The sequence below is a fragment of the Mesoplodon mirus genome, assembly GCF_964341445.2.
Source record: "Mesoplodon mirus genome assembly, chromosome: 3".
Taxonomy (NCBI): Eukaryota; Metazoa; Chordata; class Mammalia; order Artiodactyla; family Ziphiidae; genus Mesoplodon; species Mesoplodon mirus.
In genome coordinates this window covers 125,316,731-125,342,774 of record NC_138978.1, presented here as the reverse complement: position 1 = coordinate 125,342,774, position 26,044 = coordinate 125,316,731, and the positions used below count along the sequence as shown (strand labels likewise).

The window sequence follows — 26,044 nt, the reverse complement described above, 5'->3', positions numbered from 1 at the left end:
GGCAAATATGATGACAACCTGGGCATGGATGCAGCCACTCTCTTTGGACTGGAGCTCTTTGGAGACTGCTCTGTTATGTCTGAGTTCAGAAACTTAATGTGTAAGTTATTAAAAGTCAATAATCTTTAGCTAACTATAAAGTCAACTAGTTAGAGATTAGAAAAGTATTCGCCAACACAATCAAGAAGCAGGAAGTTTTTCCATGTGACCTCATTCACCCACAAATTAATAAATCAACAAATTAAGGCCTCACGTCCAAAATTCTAGATCTAGAACTATATTCCAAGAACCCTTACTTCTTCATACCTTGGTTTTAAGAACTGTGATTGTGTGTGTGTTGGGGGTGGGGGAGGGGAGAAAGAATAATATGAGGACTCAAGAGAATAAGGAAAGATTTCCCTTTTCCCCTCCTTAATCTTTATCCTTAAGTCTAGTGCAGTTCTGATCCCACTTCCAAAAAGTATCTCAATTTTCATAACTTTCAGTATAATTAAAGGGTAGGATACCAAAGTAGTTCATATCATGTTAATAATGATTACTAAGATCTTATTAGATTTATTCCCACTTCAAATTTCTTCAAATTTCTTGGTTTTATTTCAAAATATGCATAGAATTATAAGTTTTACTCACTAATGGAACTGTTATGCATTCAAGCCACAGCAATAAACTTTTCTATACACTGTTATGTCTATAAACTTAACATAAATTACTGAAATATAAACAATATCTTGGAGAAACTGGATTTGGGGTTTATAGTTATGCTGGAAATCAAGTTGACGGATTGATAAAGAACCACTAGATCCACCACCAACACCCCGCTTCTCACTTCCTTGACTATTAATCTATAGGTAAATGTGTTTCTTTTAGGAGCACGGAAAAAAACAAGCAAACAAACAAACAAAAAACGGAATGTAGAGTAGAAAGAGACCTGTGTAGTCCTCAGATCTGTCCAAGCCAGCATCCCTGTCATTCAGCATTTGTCAGTGATGGGCAGTTCACTCCAGTTAGAGTAGCCATTCCTCCTTTTGGAGAGCTTCTAATTACTTGGAAATTTCCCCTTTCATTGATTAGAAATCTACCAACAGCAATGCAGTGGAAGGAAATGGTTGAAAACACTGGCCCTGGTGTGGGACAGATCTGGATTATAGGCCCAGGCTCTGCTAATTACCAGCTGTTAGATCCTGGGCATTATCTTGATTTACTCATGGTTCTTCACCTGTGAAATGGGGATAACCATAGTACTGTACCTCACTCATGAGGTTTAAAGGATGAATGTACGCAGAAAGATCAGCTTATAGCAAATGGTTAATAGATGGTAACTGCTGTTAGTACTGCCACACTACTGCCCTAGTTCTATCCTTTGGGGCCTTAGAGAACAAGGCTAATCCTTCTAAATGGCAACTCTTTGAAAACCACCACCATATTTACTCCTCTCATTCTTTCAAGTGACACACTTCCTCTTCCTTCAAGAGTTCCTCAACCAGCCCATTTTCTAGATCTTTTATTACTCTGGCAGGTTTGTACCGTGGAAAGAGTATGGGCTTCGGGTTGACAGAGATCTAGGTTCAAGTCCTAGCTTTGCCACTTCCTAGCTGTTGGCCTTACACAAACTACTCAGTTGACATAACCCTTTCTTTCCTGATCTGAAAATAGGTAGATTAATGATCTCTTCATAGTGTTAAGTGTTAAAACATTCCCCTCCAGTATTTAACACAACGCCCAACATATGGTGAGTTGCTTGCTCAGTAAATACGATCTCAATCTTCCTTGTTAACCTTTTCTGTACATACCCCAATTTACCAATGACTCTTAAAACACAGTTCACAGAACTGAATGCATATTCCTAAAGGGATGAGAACACGACAGAGTGAATTTGGATATTTTCTATGCCCTAGAACTGAATTTTTAGCAAAGCATCTCTGATCATATTTTTTTCTTTAGTTACAGCATCTCACTGCTCATTCACACTGTGGTCAACTCAAACAGTCAAATCTAACTTGCACAACTGCTCTTAAGGCAGATTTCCTAAGCATACTTGGTAATTGGTTTTTAGGACTGTCTCCTAGGGATCACTATTTCCTTTTCCAAGCTCTCACACATCATCTGCTTAATGATCTCTTCTAGAATTTTGCCCAGGGGCAATGACAAGTTCACTAGTCTATAATTCATAGACCCAGATTTTTCCTCTTTCTGAAACGTGAAATATCTTTTTCTTGTAATCTTCTCATATTTCATCCATTCCCCATGATTTTGCAAAGATGATCAACAATCATTTTGCAATCACATTCTTTAGGACTCCAGGTCGTAAGTGACCAAGGCCTGGACACATTTAAAGGAGTGAGGGATGCCTGCCTTTTTCCTCGTGGTTTTCAAACTTCTATTTTTCAAATCACCTATGTTCTAGTGTTTCTAGTTTGAAGATCTGACAGTTCTCTACTTGAGGTTAAAAAAAAAAAAAAGGAGATACGTGGTTAGAACAATGTGACTTCAGAATATCTCTTTGTCATGTGGTACTCTCTTTTCTTTTATACTTTTCTTCTCTCATCGTCAGTCTTTTCCATGAACCCAATGCATTCAGGGTTTCAGTTCCTCTGCACTTATACTTGATTTTAAGCTCTGCTTTCCATACTGTGTACTTCTCAAAAGATATTTTATGAATATGTAGGCAGCCACGTGATTTTTCTTCATGGTCTCACCGTTTTGGACCCAATTAGAATAAATTATGTTGTACTTCTGTCTTCAAGTTCTCATCTCTTATTTCCTGAGACAACACCTTACTCTGTCACCATCCCTCTCTCTGGATGTTATATACTCGAAAATGCCACAGCCATGTCCCCCCCAGCAACTAGTATCCTGCCCCTACTGCCCCTTATCTCCATGGGGACTGCTGGCTGACCTTGGAACCCACACTGGCTACAGAGAATGTGAAGGGTCTTGAGTCACCTGCAAGGTTGCCTGAGTCTACATCCATGCTCCCCTCTCCAAGACCCACAGACACAGAGCTCCACAGAAAAGTCTCCATGCTGTCTTCTGCTCAAAACCTGCTAGGTCTCACCTAGCCAGCTGGGACCTGCCACGGCAGAAAGCACAGAACCTCAGGACAGAGGATCTAGACCTGCCATGGGGCCCCAGGCAAACTCTTTTCCTTCTCTCGGCCTTCTTTCCTAATCCTTAAAGTAAGGGCAATAAAAACATCTTTCACAGCAGTTGTAAAGTTCTGGGATGGGCAAATATTGAAAGTGGATGAGATAGTAGGTGGACAAATATTCTACAACCCATTGTACAAATACTTTAAAACTGTGGAAATAACTCTAGAAATGGCAAATGGAAGAACAAAGAGAAATCATCCCTGTTCCCCCAACATCACCATCTCTCTGGAGGTTCTCCAGTTTGAATGTGAAGAAGAGATTTTTCTCTGAAGGCCCTGGAAGGCACGGTCATCCCTAACCCACAGGGACACATGGAAATGAACGAAGATTGAAAAGATATGCTACCAAGTAACTTGCAGATGGTAAAGACAAAACCCAGTGGGATCTTAACGGAAAACCTCTGGGAGAAGAAGCATGATGTGAAAAATGCAGAAAACAGAAAACAGAACCAACCTGCTGCTCGAGACCAGCTGAGTGTGGCACAGCCATAAAGTCATGGTCCTGGGAAAACCCAGCATGACTTCTGCCCACGGGAGCAGTGATTCCCCAAGCAGCCCAGACTGTGTGATTTTCGTGGGTCCCCCCAAAGGAATGTGTTATCTTCAGAGGGCCTGGGGAAAATATTAGGAGAGGTGGTGGGTGGAGGGAGGCCCCCAATGCTTTGTTAATAGAACCACACCAAAATCTACAGCAATGAGCACCCCCTGACGCTTACCCCCAGCCCCCGCATGCTCCCTGAACACTGGTGTGCCTTTTCTTCCCACCCAGTCCTGGAGCATTCACACAGCTCCACATTTCTGTCCCTGGTCATCATTCTTTTCCCCATGTCTCTTATTTTAATCTAATCTTTAGACCAAATTGTCCTTCATCTTAATCATTTCTTCCTATTACTGCTTTGGTCTGATTATCTTTCTCTCCTACTGTATTTTCAGGGCCCTTTATCACTTTGACTGGTTTTCTTTAATTAGAAGTTAGGTCAGTTTTCATCTTTTTCATCCTTCAATTTAGCCATTTTCAGGGCTGCTATTTGGCATAAATGAATGGTGGTCAACTCATGAAATGGTGCCACAGTCCCTCATGGAACTGGTCTCCTTACTTCACAGCTGTCTGAGGTGTAGGAATACATTGTCCAAGATCTGCTGGCAGCCATAGCTGGGCCGTATTTCACAGACCTGCCTCACCACAGTGTGATTTGGAAAGAAGTCTGGGATTTTAGGGCTAGGAGAGACCTCGTGAGACAGTCAAGCCCATCTACACAACTGCAGGCAGAGAAATCCGAGTATCACAGCTGATTTCTAAGGTTTCTTCAAGGCATAACATTATAAAAATGTCTAAATTATTATGACAACTATCTACTGTGTACCTGAAATAAGGAGTAAGCAATCAACTGAATTTTAAAATCTAGTGAGAGTCAGACAAATACACATTTATCTTTTTGAAAGTCCAGTTGAATCACCCTCACGGCCTATCTCAGCAGTTAATTTATGTTTTAATTTCACAGCTGTTAAGAAGTGCTTTCTTATATCCCACAAAATCTTCCCTGGTTTACTTGAATCAACCACAAACCACCATATAGCACTTTCTAAATACCAAACACTGTGATAAGTAAACTTCCTCTTGTTCACTACTTGACAAACAGGCAAAAAACAGGCCACTGTCCCTCACAAAACCCCACCAATCCTTTCACATACTTCAAGGCTTTAACTTCTCTGCAACACTGATAATTTCTCCAAAATAACTGTCACCTGCTCTTGGCTTTCAAAAACCAAATCTTTACACAGGCTGCCAATTCTTCCTCCTCTGCTTCTGTGTTATCTGGGTTCGCACATTTGGTGTGTTCATGTTTTCTGGGGTCAGCCAACCTTCCTACACTTCTGAGGATCCTCAGGCTTCCTGAAGACTCTTGCTCAGAGACACAGCTTTCCTCCTGAGCCAGAGAGCGGAGAGAATACCAGCACACCACAAATAGAAGGGTGGTGCTTTGACTGGTGTGTGCTGGGGGAGCCTCACTTAGAAAGCTTCATCTTCCTCTCCTTTCCCCATGAACAATTTGTCTTCTTGCTTGCACAACAGGGAAAACTTCCCTTCTTTAAGTGGTATGTGGAGAAAGGGGTCAGGCATAAGTCTCCCCAATGCAAAATAAATCATAATCAGAAGTTCACACCCTTCTTGATCCACTCCCCTGTATCCCTTGAGATCCCTGTGGTTTTGTGGAATAAAAGAACTGACAGAACAGAGCCACAAAGCCTCAGCTGAGATGGCCTCTCTTCTACCTTCTCAAAGCTCTGAGCTTTAGTTTTCTCAACCTCAAAAAGGCATGAGAAGAGTCTCACAGGATTATTATGTGAATCAAATGATTTATACACAGTGCGTGGCACATAGTAGGTGCTTAAAAAAATCTTTACTGAAGTGAGCAAGAATATTTGCTAATCTCTTGTGTCCCTCTCACATGCCAGGCACTGCTCAAATCACACTACACATAAAAACTCATTTAATCCTCACAACCTTATGAGGTGGGTACTACTATTATCCCCATTTTATAGATGAGGAAACTGAGAGGGGTTAGTCAACGTTCTCAAGGTCACACAGCTAGTAGGTATCTGTATTAGTTTCCCAGGGCTGCTGTAACAAATTATCACAAAGTGATAATTTAAAACAACAGAAATTTAACCTCTCAGAGTTCCAGAAGCCAGAAATCAAGATATTGGCAAGGTTAGTTCCTTTGAGAGGCTCTGAGGGAGAATCCAGTCCACGTGTCTCTCCTGGCGTCTGGTGGTTGCCGGCAATCCTTGGCATGCTTTGGCTTTTAGTTGCATCACTCCAATCTGCAGTCTCCATCTTCACACGGCCTTTTTCCTTGTGTCTCCCCTCTATGTTTCTGTCTCCAAATTTCCCTCTTCTTATAAGAACACCAATCATTAGACTTAGGGCTCACTCTAATCAATTATGACCTCATCTTAACTCAATTACATCAGCAAAGTCCTTTTGCCAAATAAAGTCACATTCATAGGTATCAGGGGTTAGGACTTCAGCATATCTTTTTGAGGGACACAATTTGGCCCACTGCAGTCTCTGAGACAGAATTTGAACCCTGGCCATCTTAACCAAGTCCTTCACATCTGCATTATCTGCTTAGCTGATTAATAACTGTCAAAAATCATTCAAATATTAGATTGTTATTATTACTATTGTTATCTCTGTATCTAGCTAGAAGTCAGTGCTATGGTACATTTATGCCACCTAGGAACCCTGAATTTCCTTATTCCAGGTATTCTTCCAAGCCCTGGATGCCTTTATAGACTCTCTACGGCCAAAACAAATTCATTCTCATGTGGGTAAGATTTTCACTGGACACTTGAGTGAGTGGTGCTTGATTGCTTTGCTCTCCCTGACGGCCCACCTTCCATCCAAGTTTCTTCAAACCAACCAACCCAGGAATATGATAAATGTCATAAGAACATCTTAGTTGTTCCAAACACTAAGTGACCCTCAGGCCACTTGCTCAACACATGGGGAGCCTCGTGTGCCATGACAGGAAATGAAGAGAGGGCATCCAGCTCCTACCTCCCTGGGGCCTGGAGCATGCCTGACTGGGCCTGGCTGGCACGGCCACGTAGTCTTCTTTCCTAGTAGTTTTCTTTCTCCGATTGCTCTGACCTGCTTGCCTGATGCTACATCAGAGGAGGTCTGAATCACAGCTCACCTGAAGGCACTTCCTCCCAGGACCTGAGGTTAAGAGAACAAGCCAGGGAGCTCAGTGCAGGCGTTTACTCCAGGTGTCAACAACGCTAATTCTCACGTATGCCCTCAGGACAACAGCTGAACCATTCTGATTTATCCTAGGACAACTCCCTCTCTATCATAATCTAGTTTTTTCCTTTTTTTTAAACTATAAAGGATCATGTACCTTTACTTCTAGGTCACTAACACATCTAAGAAAAAAATGCAAAAATGAACGGATTCATATTTGGTCTCATTTCAACTTCCAATCACTTTTTCTTTTTAACATCTTTACTGGAGTATAAGTGCTTCACAATGGTGTGTTAAAAGGAGATCAGCTCGGTGCTTTGTGACCACCAAGCTGGGGCTGAGATAGGGAGGATGGGAGGGAGACGCAAAAGGAAGGAGATATGGGGATATGTGTAAATGTATAGCTGATTCACTATGTTATAAAACAGACCACCCTCCCTATCCCACCCCTCTAGGTGCTCACAAGGCACAGAGCTGATCTCCCTATGCTATGCGGCTGCTTCCCACTAGCTATCTATTTTACACTTGGTAGTATATGTAAGTCCATGCCATTCTCTCACTTCGTCCCTGCTTACCCTTCCCTCCCCGTGTCCTCAAGTCCATTTTCCACGTCTGCATCCTTATTCGTGTCCTGCCTCTAGCTTCTTCAGAACCATTTTTTTTTTTAGATTCCATATTATAGGTGTTGGCATACAGTATTTGCTTTTCCCTTTCTGACTTCACTATGTATGACAGACTCTAGGTACATCCACCTCACTACAAATAACCCAATTTCATTTCTTTTCACAGCTGAGTAATATTCCATTGTATATATGTGCCACATTTTCTTTATCCATTCATCTGTTGATTGACACTTAGGTTGCTTCCATGTCTTGGCTATTGGCTATTGTAAACAGAGCTGCAATGAACATTGTGGTACATGACTCTTTTTGAATTATGATTTACTCAGGTTATATACCCAGTAGTGGGATTGCTGGGTCATATGGTAGTTTTATTTTCAGTTTTTTAAGGAACCTCCATTGTGGCTATATCAATTTACATTCCCACCAGCAGTGCAAAAGGGTTCCCTTTTCTCCACACCCTCTCCAGCATTTATTGTTTGTAGATTTTTTGATGATGGCCATTCTGACTGGTGTGAGGTGATACTTCATTGTAGTTTTGATTTGCATTTCTCTAATGATTAGTGATGTTGAGCATCCTTTCATGTGTTTGTTGGCAATCTGTATATCTTCTTTGGAGAAATGTCTATTTAGGTCTTCTGCCCATTTTTGGATTCGGTTGTTTTTTTGATACTGAGATGCATGAGCTGCTTGTAAATTTTGAAGATTAATCCTTTATCAGTTGCTTCCTTTGCAAATATTTTCTCCCATTCTGGGGGTTGTCTTTTCATCTTGTTTATGGTTTCCTTTGCTGTGCAAAAGATTTTAAGTTTCATTACGTCCCATTTGTTTATTTTTGTTTTTATTTCCATGTCTCTAGGAGGTGGGTCAAAAAGGATCTTGTGTGATTTATGTCATAGAGTGTTCTGCCTAGGTTTTCCTCTAAGAGTTTGATAGTTTCTGGCCTTACATTTAGGTCTCTAATCCATTTTGAGTTTATTTTTGTGTATGGTGTTAGGGAGTGTTCTAATTTCATTCTTCTACATGTAGCTGTCCAGTTTTCCCAGCACCACTTATTGAAGAGGCTGTCTTTTCTCCATTGTATATTCTTGCCTCCTTTATCAAAAATAAGGTGACCATATGTGCGTGGGTTTATTTCTCAGCTTTCTATCCTGTTCCACTGATCTATATTTCTGTTTTTGTGCCAGTTCCATACTGTCTTGATTACTGTAGCTTTGCAGTATAGCCTGTAGTCTGGGAGCCTGATTCCTCCAGCTCTGTTTTTTCTCAAGATTGCTTTGGCTACTTGGGGTCTATTGTGTTTCCATACAACTTGTGAAATATTTTGTTCTAGTTCTGTGAAAAATGCCATTGGTAGTTTGATAAGGAGTGCACTGAAACTGTAGATTGCTTTGGGTAGTATAGTCATTTTCACAATGTTGATTCTTCCAATCCAAGAACATGGTATATCTCTCCATCTGTTTGCATCATCTTTAATTTCTTTCATCAGTGTCTTATAGTTTTCTGCATACAGGTCTTTTGTCTCCTAGGTAGGTTTATTCCTATTTTATTCTTTTTGTTGCAGTGATAAATGGGAGTGTTTCCTTAATTTCTCTTTCTGATCTTTCATTGTTAGTGTATAGGAATGCAAGAGATTTCTGTGCATTAATTTTGCTTTCTGGTACTTTACCAAATTCATTGATTAGCTCTAGTAGTTTCTGGTAGCATCTTTAGGATTCACTATGTATAATATCATGTCATCTACAAACAGTGACAACTTTACTTCTTCTTTCCCGATTTGGATTCCTTTTATTTCTTTTTCTTCTCTGATTGCTGTGGCTAAGACTTTCAGAACTACGTTGAATAATAGTGGTGAGAGTGGACAACCTTGTCTTGTTCCTGATTTTAGAGGAAATGGTTTCAGTTTTTCACCACTGAGAACGATGTTGGCTGTGGGTTTGTCATATATGGCCTTTATTATGTTAAGTTCCCTCTATGCCTACTTTCTGCAGGGTTTTTATCATAAATGGGTGTCGAATTTTGTCGAAAGCTTTTTCTGCATCTATTGAGATGATCATATGGTTTTTCTCCTTCAATTTGTTAATGTGGTGTATCACATTGATTGATTTGCATATATTGAAGAATCCCTGCATTCCTGGGATAAACCCCACTTGATCATGGTGTATGGTCCTTTTAATGTGCTGTCAGATTCTGTTTGCTAGTATTTTGTTGAGGATTTTTGCATCCATGTTTATCAGTGATATTGGCCTGTCGTTTTCCTTCTTTGTGACATCTTTGTCTGGTTTTGGTTTCAGGGTGATGGTGGCCTCGTAGAATGAGTTTGGGTGTGTTCTTCCCTTGGCTATATTTTGGAAGAGTTTGAGAAGGATAGGTGTTAGCTCTTCTCTAAACGTTTCATAGAATTCGCCTGTGAAGCCATCTGGTCCTGGGCTTTTGTTTGTTGGAAGATTTTTAATCACAGTCTCAATTTCAGTGCTTGTGACTGGTCTGCTTATATTTTCTATTTCTTCCTGGTTCATCTCGGAAGGTTTCCAACCACCCTTTAACAGTCTTCTGGTTTTATTTTATAGGTTTGGGAAAGGGGTGAGTTGGGAGGCCTGAGGCAGCCAGGTTTTTGTTTGTTTGCTGTATGCCAGAAGTTCTCTTACTGTCTCCCCACCACCCAGGAGCAGTTGCTGAGGGATTACAGTGCCTGTGGGGTGGTTCGGCATAACCTTCATTCTAAGAAATGCACGTCTTGCTCCGTATCCACACCCTCCCCCACCCCACATCAGAGTTTCTTGGGACACAGAGCTGAGCAGTTTCTGAGCCTGTCCTTGAAGGGCTGAGTGTGCTGATGGAGTGAGACAAGAGCGGGACAGCGGAACAGAGCACTGTGGACATGGTCCTGGAGGAGCCGCCAATGCAGCCAATGGCCTGTGAGCCAGGAAAGGCACAGAGAGGGGAGCGGCTGCCTGAGCGACGTCTTGAAGAATATGTGGGAGGTGGCAGGGACTGTGACGCGGGGAACTGATCAGTCTGGGTCCTGGCAAGAAACAGATAATTTGAGTCATCTGAGGAGAGTTTAATAAGGGACTGTTTACAAAGATGAGGGCAGAGTGCAGGGAAACCCCAGAGGATACTACAGTACCTGTGGGAGCTCTCAGCACCCCAAGGCTTGAGGGGGCAGGGCAGTGAGAGGTCATCAGAACCCGGAGAGAGAAAGAACTGTGTGCCACCTGGCAGGAACTCTCATGACAGTAAAGAAGTCTGCTGATGCAGTACACACAGGCCAGCCTCCCTGGGCACCTAGCACTGCAGAGAGATCTGGAGGAACAAAGAAAGCTCTGCATCACAGAGACAGGAGAGGGAAGAACATTCCTTGCAAGGGAAACTGCACATAGAAAGGCAAGGAGTGACAAAACAGCAGTTTGCTTGGGCACAGGGACATGGGACATGCTGAGGGCCTGGCAGGAGATGGGAACAGAGGGAGGTCAGGGCCTGCTGGGGAGCGGATTTCACCTTGGGGGCTCAGGGTACAGATGGGGGTCTGAGCAGGGGAATGATGTAGTTGGTAATAATGGTGGTGTGAAGGCTATCTTGGAGGAGGACAGAGCAGAAGAAGGGAGGCCAATAAAGCGGTTACTGCAATATGGAATGTCTGGGGGAAGAGGAAGAATCTGGACCCAGGGCTTGCCAGTCAGAAGAGCTGGACTCAAATCCCTGCTCTGCTGCTTACAATTGTGAAACACTGGGTGAGTCTTTTAATCCTCAAGTTATAGTTCTGCCACCTGCAAACACGGGAGCTGTCATGAGAATCAGCGTTTGGGTAAACCAGGTGCCATGCACAGGACAGGGTGACTGACACATCCTGGAGTTATGCAGTGTACAGACCGTGCAGCCAGACTGGTCAACCTGAGTCCAGGCAAGAAAAGCTGAAGGCCTAATTAAGGCACCGACAGTGATCACAGGTAGCACATAGATTCAAGAGTCTTTTCTCTGGATGTGAGAATAAGGAAGGGGAAGACTCTGAGTTGTATAACTTGGTTGACTTGGTGAGTTGACTAAACATTAACTAGGTCAAGGGGCACAGAAACAGGAAGAAGTTGAGGGGACAGGGAAGGAAGAAGAGGAATGTGGTTCTAAACATGTCAAGTCTCAGGAGCCACCAAAGCGCTCAGGTGGACTTGCCTATCACACAACTGAAAACAAGGGATCGAGGAGAGAGGCAAGACTTAACGAGTCATCAGGACTTCGAGGGTGGTTGAAGCCGCGGGAGATATGAGATACCCTGAGAAGAAGTAGAATGAGAAGAGAAGGGGTCACTGAGAGAACCCCATTAACAGTATCCATTTAAATGGAGCACAGAACAGGGAGAGTCAGCATAAAAAAAAAAAAAAAATAGAGCAGGAAAAGACCAGGAGAGCAGAGGAGGAACAGGAGAAAACCACCATGGAAGCTGAGGGAGGAAAGAGACTCCATGGTCCATAGCACTAAGTGCTTCAGAGAGAATGAATGGGATGAGGCCAGACAGTGAGCCAGAGACTTAGTAACGAAGGCATCCCTGGTGAACTCAGCGAGGGCAGCCTCCATAGGGAGCACAGGAAGCCCAACTATAATGAGCTGAAAAATGAGTGGGGGGTTTTGGAAATATATACAGCAAATGCGATCATTCCAAAAGCCTAGCACTGAAAGAGCAAGATACCACGGTAGGCTGCGGGAGGATAATTTCTTTTTAGGATGGTGAAACCTGAGCCTATTTATAGGCTAAAAAAGGAACAAAACAGAAATAGCCTCCAGGTGGAGGGGAAATAGAGAAAAAATGATGGCTCAAGAAACAGAGACAGCAGAAGACCGGGTCCAGCTGGAGAAGCTCACCTCGGAAAAGAGGCAGCAGTGCCTCCCCTCGGCCAAGAGGGCACCGACTGTGAACCTGCTGCACAGGGGGCCGACGGCCCCTGGCCTGGCTCCCTCCCCGCTTCCTAGAGAGCACTGCGGGGGCCTTTCTGAAGTAGCTACGCCTTTCCCTGGCAGAGAGTTGAGCTTGATGTGCAAGTAGGAGGAACGAGACTGGCTGAGGCAAGAGATCAGTGTAACTGATCTCTGATTAAAAGCAGAGGCTGTTTTACCTGCAACAGACCTGCATTTTATTGTCCATTACTTACTTCCCTTTCCTCAGGGTGAGGATGACTCCCAGAAAGAGACATGGATCAAAAGGAAGGCATGTGCAATCAGAAATATTTTGCTGCAGTCTTCTTAGGAGATATGTATGAATTCATCCTGACTCTGATGGCCTGAAGGAGGAGGCTCATGTAAATACATGGGGTGGGGAGGTGAGGAGGGAGGCCTGGCCAGGGACACTAAAAGCTCTCTGGGGACCCGGTTTATGAGCACTTGCAGTTTCAATCTTACAGTTAGCTTGTCAAATTCCTCTTTATCAGCTAAGGCATCTGACAGGCTTAATTGTTTCCTTAGGGCTTTGTCCTTCCCATCAGTGAACAAAGGCAGTTGGGAGGGATTTGGGTTTAGCTCTTTGGATAAAAGAAATACTTTTTAACACACATATACACACACATAAAAATAGATGTGTGTGCATGTGTATTACGCGCATGTGTGTATATATACACGTGTGCATACACACACACACACGTACATATTTTTTCTTTTGTTATTAGTGTTTTGGGAGTAGGGATAGGTAGATCTGACCATTGGCCTGCTGCTGGCATGGCCACTCCAACTTTGGAAGGAAATGCACCAGCAATACCTCACCATCTCCAGACGTCAAATGCCATCTTCAACAACTGATTATGTGCCAATAGGAGACGATGAGGGAAAACGAGCCCATGTGCAGATCACGACCATGAGGGTTTGCCCTTCTGAGGCTCTTCCCCTCCAAAAAACCTTTTACTGGGGCCATTATTAAAAACAAGATGAACACATTTACTGTTTATTATGGTTTCATTTCTCCCATCCACCCTCTGATAGTTACAAGACAAACTGGACAAGAGATAAAGTCAAAGACCAAGATAATCAAAAAAAGACCATCGGGCTTCCCTGGTGGTGCAGTGGTTGAGAGTCCGCCTGCTGATGCAGGGGACACGGGTTCGTGCCCTGGTCCAGGAAGATCCCACATGCCGCAGAGCGGCTGGGCCCGTGAGCCATGGCTGCTGAGCCTGCGCATCTGGAGCCTGTGCTCCGCAACAGGAGAGGCCACAACAGTGAGAGGCCCGCGTACCACGGGGGGAAAAAAAAAAAAAAAGACCATCAACCCCTCAAGCCAAGAGCTAATGCACAGCAGTAAGAGAGGATGGGGGCCGGCATCCTTGGCCAACTTGAGGAGGGAGCAGGTATATTTTCAAAGGCAGCCTTGCTTTGTGGTTAATCCCACAGCATGAAGAGATGCTGGGTTCCCTCCCGGAGCAAAGCTGAACAAGGCCACTTGACTGCTCATTTCTCAGTGTTTTCAACTGCAGTGCTGCCTTTTCAATAGTCATTTGTGTGCTATTCATTATCTCCTATTAGAACACATGTCCTGAAGTTCTAATGTTAATATTTTTTGTCACCTTCCCCTAATATCTTTACATATGAGTCACATTCAGGGCTCAACAAATGTCTGCAGTTTGGTTGGTTCGTCTGTCCATCCATCCATCCATCCATTCATCCATCCATCCAATCCTGGATAAAGGTCTACAGAATGAGTGTACCCACTTCCTGGGAATTTCATAAAGATTTAAGAAATCAATTTGATTTAACAAATATGATTTCAGCACAATTATGTACAAGGCAGTTGTCAAGGAGACATAAAGATGAATAAGATGTAGCTCCTACTAAAAAATACAAGACAGGTAAACACATAACTACAGTACAAGGATGAGCTATATAGCCTTTGGGTCCAAAGGAGAAACAGAAATTAGATCCCCACTGTGGGAGTGAGTATGAAATCAGGAAAGAATTCCTGGTGGACGTGTATTTAAAATAAACCTTGAAAGATGAATAAGAATTTGACAGGCAGAAATGTTAAATCAAACACAGAGAACTCAATTAATCATGATTTGATGACTGCCACCAGCAACTATGAAAGGCTTTTAACTCCTTAATAAGTGCTTCTCAGTCTCCTGATAAAGGATGTGGGGACTTGCAGACAGTTTAGCTTTTCTCATTGCAAATTTCCTGAATTCTATGCATTATCCTCTGGACCTCCCAGTCAGCCTCACCTCCACAGTTTGAGGTCTGTGCTGCCAGACAGGAAGACCAGGCTCACAATGGCTATACTCTTAGAGGTGGGAAACCACCACCCTTCCTCCAAACTGTGCCAAGACCCAAGGAGGGGCTCACAGAGGGCTTCCCAGCCAGGCTGGCGGACAGGGCACTGCCACACAGCATGTAGCCTGGTGTGTAGTGCAGAATGCCCAGCTGCCACTGTGGGATGAGCTATGATACTGTCCTACAACAATCCTAGAGACTATCTATTAATATTAAGGACTAGTAGACAGGGGCTGCAGCTCTGAATCGAGAGCAATCTTTCTTTACTTGCTTTTGGTGTTAAGGTTGGTCACACAATAATCCTTACACACTAGTGTGAAACACAGACCCTATGCCAACTTCCCCATATCCATATAAATCCAGGACACTCAGGGCATCATAAGGTCTCCTCTTACACAAATCCTTTCCCCTTACATGATCTGAAACCCACCAACACAAGATTAGTTTGTGTTGAATAAGGCGACTCCTCTAGCAACATGCAAGTACCTCCTGGGAAACTAAAGTAAAATCTATCAATCATTCAAGCATTAAATTACTAAGAAAGTTAAACTGGTTTGTTTACTTTTCCTCCCACAGTAGGACTACCAATTATAGCTTGAGATGCGAAATATTCAAAGAGGCTTATAATGCTTATTGGCACCAGGGGTCTTACCTTGGAATCGATAAACCTCAGGACTATGGGGTCCATGAATTGACAGAAAAATCAAAATTTTGCAAGTATATAGAAGAATTAATTTTTCTAGGCAGAGAATCCAGTTCTCACCATATTCTCAAAGGTGTCTGTGTCCCATAAAAGGTCAAGCCCATCCAATGGACACCCAGGCAAGTGCCTACTTGGTAGCAAGAAGGGAAGTCAAGGGGAGAAGTGCTGGTTTTATTGATACTCTGCACATACTTTCCCATCTGAGACTCTTCAATGCTTTGCACAAATTCTAAATTGATTCTCTCTATGTATTCAAGGAGAACAGGAAGCACAGAGTAATAGAATTTGAAACTAGGCAGTCATTTAGTAATAGAACTGGGACCAGGCCTGGTTTCCCTGTTCTCCTGGTTCTTCCTCCACAGGGAAATTCCCTCCCTGCTAGACAGTGTTTAATCATGTGAAGTTTTCTAAACTTGGCCTAATTGAATTTTCCATCATTATTAGTGTAAAAGATGCCCTCTAAGGTCTGGCACAGAGAGACTGATCCAGAGGTTTAACTTTGATCATGCCGGTGGCCGTCTTCAGTTTTCTGCTGTGCACATGTATTTATTCTCTGGCTGGCTTCATGTCTCCTTTTTGGGTTGTGTTTTTGGCCATCAAGAAGGGCAGGGAATAAGGCCACCAAGATGATAAGCAGGCTTAACAGCCTTTTTGAAATGAACGTTTTAGTGCAGCAAACAAGTGAATCAAGCCTGCCCTAGCTTTGACATGCAGTATTTATTGAGCACCTACTATGTAGTAAGGATCCTTCCAGGCAGTAGGGATACAGTAGTGCACAAAACAGGTGTGGTTTCTGCTTTCGTGGAGCTTAGGCTTAAGTGTTACCATGACAAAAATTTCCACCCTTTTGCCATGATTGAATTTAATAATCAAGCAGGATCCACCAGAGGCAGAGAGCAGATGTAAAACTACCAAAGATTCAAGCTGAAGTCACTGGGATTTTTTTTCTCCCCCCACTCCTCAAGAAAGAGGATTCTTCCTTATTTACTCTCTATATTCAGACTGTCACTAGTCTGAATGACCCAAGGTTACAATAGCTCACAGACTGACCCCTTTCTATGCTGTCTTTATATGACATCCCTTTATATGGACACTCTTCCCATTATCCTCAGATTACTGGGCAATCTTTCCCTTGTTCACCTCCCTGACACGAATCTCTTCACATCTAGGGTGCATTGCATTCCATGCCACACTGGTTGCCCTAAAACATCACTTTCACTTTGGAACTCTGAGTCAAAGCCCTCATGGGAAGACTGTAAGTATGGATGTGGAAGCAAGTCCTTGATACATTACTGAGAGAAAAACAGGCTCATGGTAGAACTATACACAGAATATCAGATTTTGAGAAAACATGTGAGTGTCTATATTTGCATACAGAGTGGTACTAGAAGGAAAAGATGTTGAAGGAAGGGCATTTGACTTTTTCCTTTATAAAACTCTGTCACAACTTTGTTTTTAGTAATAAGCATGTATTATTTGGTCATTTTAAAGCTCACACCTCAGGCATATTCCCCTGAGCCTTACCTGAAAACTGTCACAGAAAGGAGGGGTCACTGTGAGGACCCTGAGGCGGTGAGCCCTCAGGAGGTGAGCTGTGCCTTACCTGTCTCTGCATTCCTGATGCTTTCTACACAGTGCATATGATGACCTTGAAGTCGAAGAGATCAAAGACAAGGAGGAAGGAGAGAGGAAAAGCAAGTCTTGGATGCGCCTGCTAACATGAGCATGGGACACAGAGCCAGAGAATGAATTATGGGTCTGCAATCCCTTGCTGGAGACTCACAGTCTATCCTAGGTGTTTACTGAGCCTTCCCAAGCACAAGGGATGTTATCAGCCTATAAAGACTAAAGTGCAGAACGTGCTTTTAAGGAAAGATAAAGAATGGTGAAAGATAAAAAATGCATTTAACTATGTAGGTTTGAAAGCAAACAAAAGAGAAGGAAGCAGAGAAAAATGAAACAAGAGGAGACACAAGAGGAGAAGGAGAGGTGGCACTGCAGAAGAACCTAGGAAATGCTGCTGTATCTGGAGATGTGGAGAGCACAGACAATAAACTTGGAGGGAGCAATTTCTACCAAGTGATGGAAATCAGTGTTGGACTACCAGGAACTGCAGTATGGTGGGCACTGGTGAGGACACGCTCAGTGCTTTGGGAGGAAGCCAAGAGTTGACAAAATATGTGCCCTTGAATGGGATTATCAGGACTGAGGGAGGTTACTTCAGGACAGGAGAGAGCGGAACACATTGCTAGGGAGAGAGGGGCGAGCCCAGGGAAAGTGAGAGGTGGAGTGGTTGGGGGAAGGATAGAAATGCTAACGGTGCTGAAGAAACAAGCGAAAATGGGTCTAAAACGCAGAGAGGCAGGGGACAGAGCGACAGAGGGCAATGACACAAAGATGTCTGAAGAAGAGGAGGAAACCTGAGGAACCTCCCAGAAGATGGGGGTCACCTAAGGAGAGTGAAGATGTACCAACAGAGCTGACAGGTGGAAAAGGTCTTGGCATTTTAGCAAGTGGAATTTCTACCAGGGACAAATAATGGATTGCAGAGCAGCCCTGGGGAACTAAGTGGAGCCAGAGAGCATGAATGATTTTCCTTCCCCTTCTTAGTTCATAAGCTTCTCCATGCATAAAGTTGGGTGAGTAATTCCTACTCATGCATATCTATAAAAAGACACTGTCTGTGAAAGGTTCTGGAGCTCGAGGGAATAAAAACATCAACTCTATCTGAAACATCCGTCACGATGAGAGAGTGATGGACACTCATAGCCTTCAGATGGGCTGGCCCAGAAATGATATGAAAAGAAGTTAGATAGAGATCGATAGGCTGGGCTGCTTCCAGATTCCTGGTTATCAGTTTTCCCAGCTTAGTAGAGGCCCTTCAAGAAACTCACACAATGGGAGGCTGAAGGAGGAGCAGACAGTCATCCTTAGAAAAATAATATGAGAAGATGGAGACAGTCACCCTGTCCCTTGTAAATCACAGAAAGAACAAATGAGACATGCATGTAACAAAAGCAAAGAACTGGCTCCAGCTCCAAGTCTGCTCATCCTTCCCTGATCCTTCAGGACTCTTCATACCTCGGCCCCCACCCCCTCCATAATCCAGTGACAATGGAGTGAAGGGAACACATGCCAGGGTTTGAGTTGGGGAGTTGGGTGTGTGGAGGTTTGAAAGAAGGGAGCTCATAAAATAGAACTGTCTGTATCTGGGAGGTCTCTATCTGATTTTGGAGGGACAACATGGATTTTGGAGAGTCATCTTAAAGAATTCTGAGAGCTTTTTTGGCTCCACAGAACAATACAGTAACCAATTACTATATAGTCTATCTTCTAATTATGTAATTCTATCTATATATCCTAAGTTAGGATAGTAACTAATTCCATTTAAAACGTCTTCAGAAATGCTGCCTAGGATTTTTCCTACCTTACTGTCATAATAAGAAAGTATTAAAGGAGTACTTTCTAAGCTTCAGCACTTAACTTGACTCACCATATTCTTAAAGATAATTCACTATGTTTTGTCTTCCATTTTTGCTATCAGCCTGTGTTCCTTTGTAGACAGTATATTTTTCCCCTCCAGATTGTTTTTAAAATCGTTGTCTTCCACACTCTGTAGTTTCATTACTATGAGTCTAGAGATTAAGAATCAATTTCTTAAAAAAAAAAGAATTTCTTTTTCTTTACCTTGTTTGTAATTTGATATGCTTCCTAAATCTGAGGATACTCATGTTTCCTTAATTTTGTCTGGCTTCATCATTTAAACTCTCGACTGTGAACTAAGTTAAACATACTACATGGGGTGCTTGACTACCCAAGAAATCACCAAGTATCACACAGTAGGTTTATCAATCCCCAAGAGAGAAAACATTTCATTTACCTTAAAATCTAATTTTTATGGCCCTTCAATACGTCCTGAATTGTGATATATCAGTTTGAAATGATCAAAACAATAATATGAAGGCAAATAAATGAGTGGGTTTGTCTTGAGAGGTGGACGACACTGAGTGGAGTAGTAAAACAGAAAAGACGAAAGCTCAGGAGGCAGGCAGTTCTCCAAACATTTACTAGTTATGTGGTCATGGAAAAGTTATCTAATGTCTCTGAAGTTTAATTTCTTCATCTTAAGAATGGGAATGACAGATTCTACCACTTGGAGTTGTTGTTAGGATTGAGGAAAACATACGTCAAATCTCATCTGACTATAGATTTAAGGGTAGGAACTATGTCTTGCTCACCACTTGTACCAGTTATCAATTTCTTGCCCTTTCAATACATGCTCTGTGATAATGGGCAGAATTCTTTTATGTACTCACCCCTTTACAGTAAGCGGGCTATTCGAATTTCTCTGTATAATGGAAGGACACTGCAGGAGAAAGGGCTTCTCTTGCTGGTTGCAGCTGCTGTAGCGCCCATCAGCAGGACATCTGGTGGTGGTCTGTCCCAGCCACGTGGCCCAGAATATAGATCTTCAGCGACCTCACATTCCCAGTATGGCTGGGTGAGTCCCACCTACCTACAGCCCTCCCTGCAAAGATCCTGAGCATCCCTAGCCTCCCATCCACGGTGACACCCCTACTCCCTCTGTGCACCCACCGACCAGCTGCACTTCTCCTGCACCCAGCCCCTGAGGGTTGCTTCCTGTTTTCCAAGCAACTGGGGACCACTCTGGCCTAGGCAACCCAGTGAGCTTCTCTGCCATCCAGATGCTGCAACACATCCTCCACAATGAAATCTGAACCCCAGCCCAGGAGAGGGGTCTTCCTCCCCAGATTGGTCTTCCTTTTTGCACTCTCCTTCAGCCCCAGAGGACTCTTAAGACTGCTCTTTACATCTTGAAGTTACTGTTTTGTTACAACTTAGTAATTCTTCATAATCCTTCTCCTATTTAAATCATTGTGTGAGTTCTGTCCCCCACTGGACCCAGACTGATAAATTACTGCTTTCCTCAGTGCCTAGCACAATGACCAGCAATGCACATCAGCTCTCCATGCATTCTTTCCTCCCTTCCCCAGTTAGCCTTGAATAATCTGTGACTTGCTCAAAATCAAAGCATAGCTCAATGTGGAGGGCCAAAACTAGAATGCACTTTCTCTGATTTCTAATCATCTCACCAACTGCTTGGATGTTAATTAATGCCATTTCTGGGGAATGGCTGGAAACCCTATGGGGGCTCTACCTGGTTTGATCGTTTATACTCAAAACTGGAGAATTACTTCCAGTCTGTCTTCTGAAGACTTCAGGTTGATTAATTTACTTCCTCTGGTCACCCCCCCTCCCACACAAAAAAAGGATTTTTGTTTGTTTGACAATCTGATCCCTAGCATGAAGAACATAAATGTCCTAGAGACTTTTTTACCCAAATATGTTAATTCTATTAGTGCCCAATAAGACTAAAATTTAGAAGACATCAAAGCAGGGAAACTGAAATTCAAAAGCACAGTGACTTCTGTAACAGTACAACCACTCCAGTGCTATTTTTAAACTTAAAAAAAAAATAAGCATGCCCTTTAAACCAGAAAAGGTAAAATAAGCATATTAACTGAGGAAGTGAAAATAAAGAAAAATAAAAACATGAAGTCTACATTTTCCAAGCTTTCCCATTTTATTCAACAGCCTTATCAGTGACTTGGATGAAAATATTAAAGTTTCACTTAACAGAAAACGAAGAGGGATAGTTAGTCTGTTACTAGAACCTGCTGTGATGGTTTATACTGGGTGAACTCAGCTAAGCTAGAACTGTGTATCTTGGCATTTGCTCCCTGTAGAACTGCACTTTAGGATTGCTCACAAGAGAAATTTGTGGGGGATTTAGGAGGCCGAAATGAAGTAGCCATGATGCTCTGAAGGTCATCACTCGTTAGAGGCAGGAAAGGATGAACATGGAGGTGCTAGTGAGGTACGATTTGTCTTCACTCTTCTGTGCCCCGTATCTGGCTGTCCTTCATAACTGTCAGCCCTGCTGAACAACAGTGAACCCAGGACTGCCAGCAGAAGCTTCACTGCAAACTCAAATGCAGCAGCCATCAAGGACCTTCAAGCCATCAAATGCCTTTCACAAACATTTGCACCTGTGCCCTTTCACAATTCCACTCTAGCACACAAGCGCACCTAGCATCCTGGACACTCTTGACTTCTAACACATACCAGGGCCGGCTCATGAATCCTCTTTGGTCGTTTTTGGACTTTTACTTCCCAGCTCCTATCACAACTGTGTAGGTCTAAATCCTATAACAAATTCCTTATGCCATAACACTCATAGTTGCCTGCTTCCCTGATTCACTCTGATTCATAAGAATACAAAAACTATGAATAATGGGTTCAAATGAAGTATATCTAATTTAACATTGGTATATGTAAAGTTCTGTATTTAGGCTAAAAAATAAAATAGAGAAAACTACAGAAATAAAGAATGATTAAAAAATCTTGATTGAAAGCAATTACTGTGAATATCCTAAGGATTCTGGACAATAAATCCACCACGACCTAGGACCTAACACAGTTTGTTTAACAAATAAAAATACAGTATCATCTAATCCTTAAAAAACAAATGCAAAACTCCATATCATGAGGGTAAAACTGTGTCTCTATAATTTACACTGATAAGACAGCATGAGATATTGTATTAAATTCCAACATATTTTATGAAGAAATATGATGTTTTGAAATTAGGAAGTCTAGAAAAAATATAATAAAGAATGGCTTCAGAAACTTTAGCGAAATAAGGTCTATGTATGTGTAACTCCAGAGAAGAGAGCTAGGATAAATGGACAAAAATTACATAAACAAAGACATTTGCCTTCACTTAACAAAGAAGACCATAATAGCAAATACTTTAGAGAAATAGAGGCATCCTGTAATGGACGGGAAAATGGACTAGATGTTCACCACACTACTTTAACCTCTTAAAGTTCGTGATTTTAAAAGTTACATGGGGTTCAAGGAGGGGGAATAAGGAGTTTGTACATAATGGGTGCAAAGTTTAGAGTGATGAAAACATCTTGGAAACAGTGCTGCTGGTTGCACAACTCTGCCACTGTAATTAAGGCCACTCATTTGTATACTTAAAAGGGGATAAAATGGCAAATTTTATATTATATATATATATATATATATATATATATTTCATCACAATTTAAAAAACATGATTCTATTATTCTAGGTGAGAGATGCAAAAGACTCAAATTGAAATTTTGACTTAATAAAAAATAAAAACTTCATTACTACTGTGGCAAAGTCCCTTTTTTTGACTAGGAAGAATATGTTTTACCATAAAGGAGTTTTCCTAATGTGAACGTTGCAGTAATCCTGTGTTTCATCAAAGGCACAGCAACTATGTATTCTTCAGCAGTGCTACTGAATCCAACTAGAGTGGTTCCTTAAGGGCAGAAAAATAATGGTACCCAGGAAAAAGCTCATTTGTAAATGTTACTATATTATCGTGATAATAAATGTTCTTATTGATGATAAAATGGGACACATACAGTTTAGAAAAAAGTCCTCTTTCATCTACCCATAGCAAATAGATATACAAATACACACATACAGAGACTAAAACACCCACAGTTTAATACATGAGGGGGAAAAAGTATCTAGGAAACTGGAACAGCATTCCTTTGTTCATAAACACAGGTTGCTAAATTATGATAGATTAGGAAGATATCCACAAGAAATCTACAACCAGAATGTCTGCTGCGTGGAGGTTGGCCAAAGAAAAATTCACTTTAAGATTTCTTTGATGTTTTCTACTCCCCACCAAAAACCATTTTTCTTCTTAAAAATGAATGGAAGAAGATATACCATACTAATACTAACTGGAAGAAATCTTTGAAAAAGAACAAAGTTGGAAGAGTGAGACTACCTGATTTCAATGATTGTTATTAAGCTACAGCAATCAAGACACTGTGGTACTGGTTAGACAATTAGATAAATGGAACAGAATAAAGAGTTCTGAAATAAACCACACAGATGTGGATAACTGATTTTCAACAAAGGTACTGCAGTGGAGAAAGAACAGTCTTTTCAACAAATGAGGCTGGAACAACTGGACATTCATTTGCCAAAAAAAACCCAAAGCTGAAACAAAACAAAAACCCCCAGAAAGAACTTTGATATATCCCTCACACCATATAAAAAAAACTGGATCAAAATAGATCATACACCTACACGTAAAGCCTAAAACTATAACGCTTCCAGAAGAGAACACAGAAGAAAATCTTTGTGTCCTTGAGTTAGCAAAGATTTCTTAAATATGACACCAAAAGCACAACCCATACACTTTAAAAAATGATAATATGAACTTCTTCAAAGGACACTATTGAGATAAAGACAAGCCAGACTTGGATAAAATATTTGCAAATCATATATCTGATAAAGGACATGTATCCAACATTTATCAGGAACCCTCAAAATTCAATAAAAAGAAAACAAAACACCCTGATTAAAAATGGGCTAAAAGATTTGAACAGATGTTTCACAAAAGATATACAAATGGCACATATGATGGAAAGATGCTCAACATCATTACTCACTAGGAAAACGCAAATTAAAACCACAATGATATGCTACATCACACATATCTGCAGGGCTAAAAATAAAAAGACTGATGATACTAGATGTTGGCGAAGATGTGAAGGTACTGGGACTCTCAACCACCACTAGCAGTACAACCGCTTTGGAAGACAGTTCGGCAGTCTCATAAAAAGTTCAGCAGGGACTTTCCTGGCGGTCCAGTGGTTAAGACTCCACGCTTCCACTGCAGGGGGAGCAGGTTTGATCTCTGGTCAGGGAACTAAGGTCCCACATGCCACAGGGCGTGGCCAAATAAATTTTAAAAAATTAAAAAAATAAAGAGAGGCACTTTAAAAATCACTCCGAGATTCACCAACCAAAAAGATAATCACTTAAAATTCACTTAAAAAAAAAAAAGTTCAGCGTACACCTAACAAATAATCATTCATTCTACTCCTGGGTATTTACCCAAGAAAAATAAAAGCATATGTCTATACAAAGACTGTATATGAACAGTCACAGAAGTTTTCACTGTAAGAGTCAAAAGCTGGAAACCATCACAATGTCCATCAACATGTGAATGGCTAAGCAAATTGTTATACTCATACAATGGGATACAACTTAGTAATAAAAAGGGATAAGCTACTGATATATACAATGGCAAGGAACGCATCTTAAAATAATTATGCTAAATGAAAGAAGCCAGGCCAAAAAGCAGTGGGGGTATACTGTACATATGTATACTGTACACTGTATGACTCTATTTATACAAAACTCAAGAAAATACAAACTCATCTCTACTAACAGAAGGGAGATCAGTAGTTGCCTGGGGACTTGGGGGGCAAGAGGGAGATGCAGCAGGGAGGGAGAGAGGGAAAGATTACAACAGGGTACAAGGAAACTTCTGGGGGAGACATATGCTCAGTATCTTGACTGAGGTGATGGTTCTAGAAGTGTACACATATATCAAAACTTACCCAATTATTCACTTTAAATATGCTCAATTTTTGTATGTCAATTATACCTCAATAAAGCTGTTATAAAAAAATAAAAACAACAGCTTATTTGGGATATAAAACTTTGGGGAAAGTTCCTTCTTTCAAACCAGGAAAAGGCAAGGTTAAAGTTCATGACCACCATCCCACACAGAGGTCACTTTTGTATGGATATGATGCCACTGTAAAAAAATAAAAACAAAAAAACCAAGAAACACTTCCTTTTACAAAGCGCAAATGATAGAGGTTTGTCCATTCACATCCTTCAAGCCCAGTTCCGACACAACTTGTTTCTTAAAGCCTTTCGTTATCACTCAAGTAGAAAGTGATTATTCCCTCCTGTGAATCACCATACCACTTACGTTAATTTTCAGATATTAATTCAATACATTTATCCATCCACCCGTCACACATTTACTAAATGCCTCATAGAGAACAGACACAGGCTTGGTGCTAGAAATACAAAAGTGAGTTGAACATAGTTCTTCACTGGCAAGAGCCTCACAGTCCAGTGGCAAAAGACGGATTCATTTTGAAGTAGCAGTAACTATAACAAGTATTTCAACAAACACAAGTACAACAGAAACACAGAGAAAGAAATCCATTTTGTCAGACACACTGTCTTGTACCACAGTGATTTGTTCAGGACTCCATTTCCCTACTAGACTAAAGCTTCCTGAGAACAAGGGGACCATAACTTATTTTCGCCATCTACTAAATTACCTAGCACAGTACTGGGATGAGTGTTCTAAATATGTATACATATTTGAATGAATGGAAATTCCATTTCACAGGCAGCTACTCTTTGACTTAGCAGGGCCACCATGATGCCAACTTCTCAGGTGAGTTCCAACCTTAATTCACTTTGGCAACCGAGGCAAGTAATTTGAGAGGAGACAAAATCAAAACTCAAATCTAGACCCCCAAATCCCAAAAGAATAGCTAATACCCCTTTCCCCCCAGTGAAGAAAACAGGAAGGAGTAAGAGGTGGGGTAGGGCTTGGTCAGCGGAGATTTAGGACAGAAGAATGACACAGATGAATCAAGGCCCTGTGTGGGTCCCAGGAGGGCCCT

General features: G+C 41.8%; 1 protein-coding gene across 6 annotated transcripts in view; it reads right to left on the bottom strand.

The window, feature by feature from the left end:
* LOC309799486 (uncharacterized protein C1orf226 homolog) overlaps positions 1 to 26,044 on the bottom strand; it is a 315,687-nt gene that overhangs the window by 60,248 nt on the left and 229,395 nt on the right. The window lies entirely within an intron of this gene.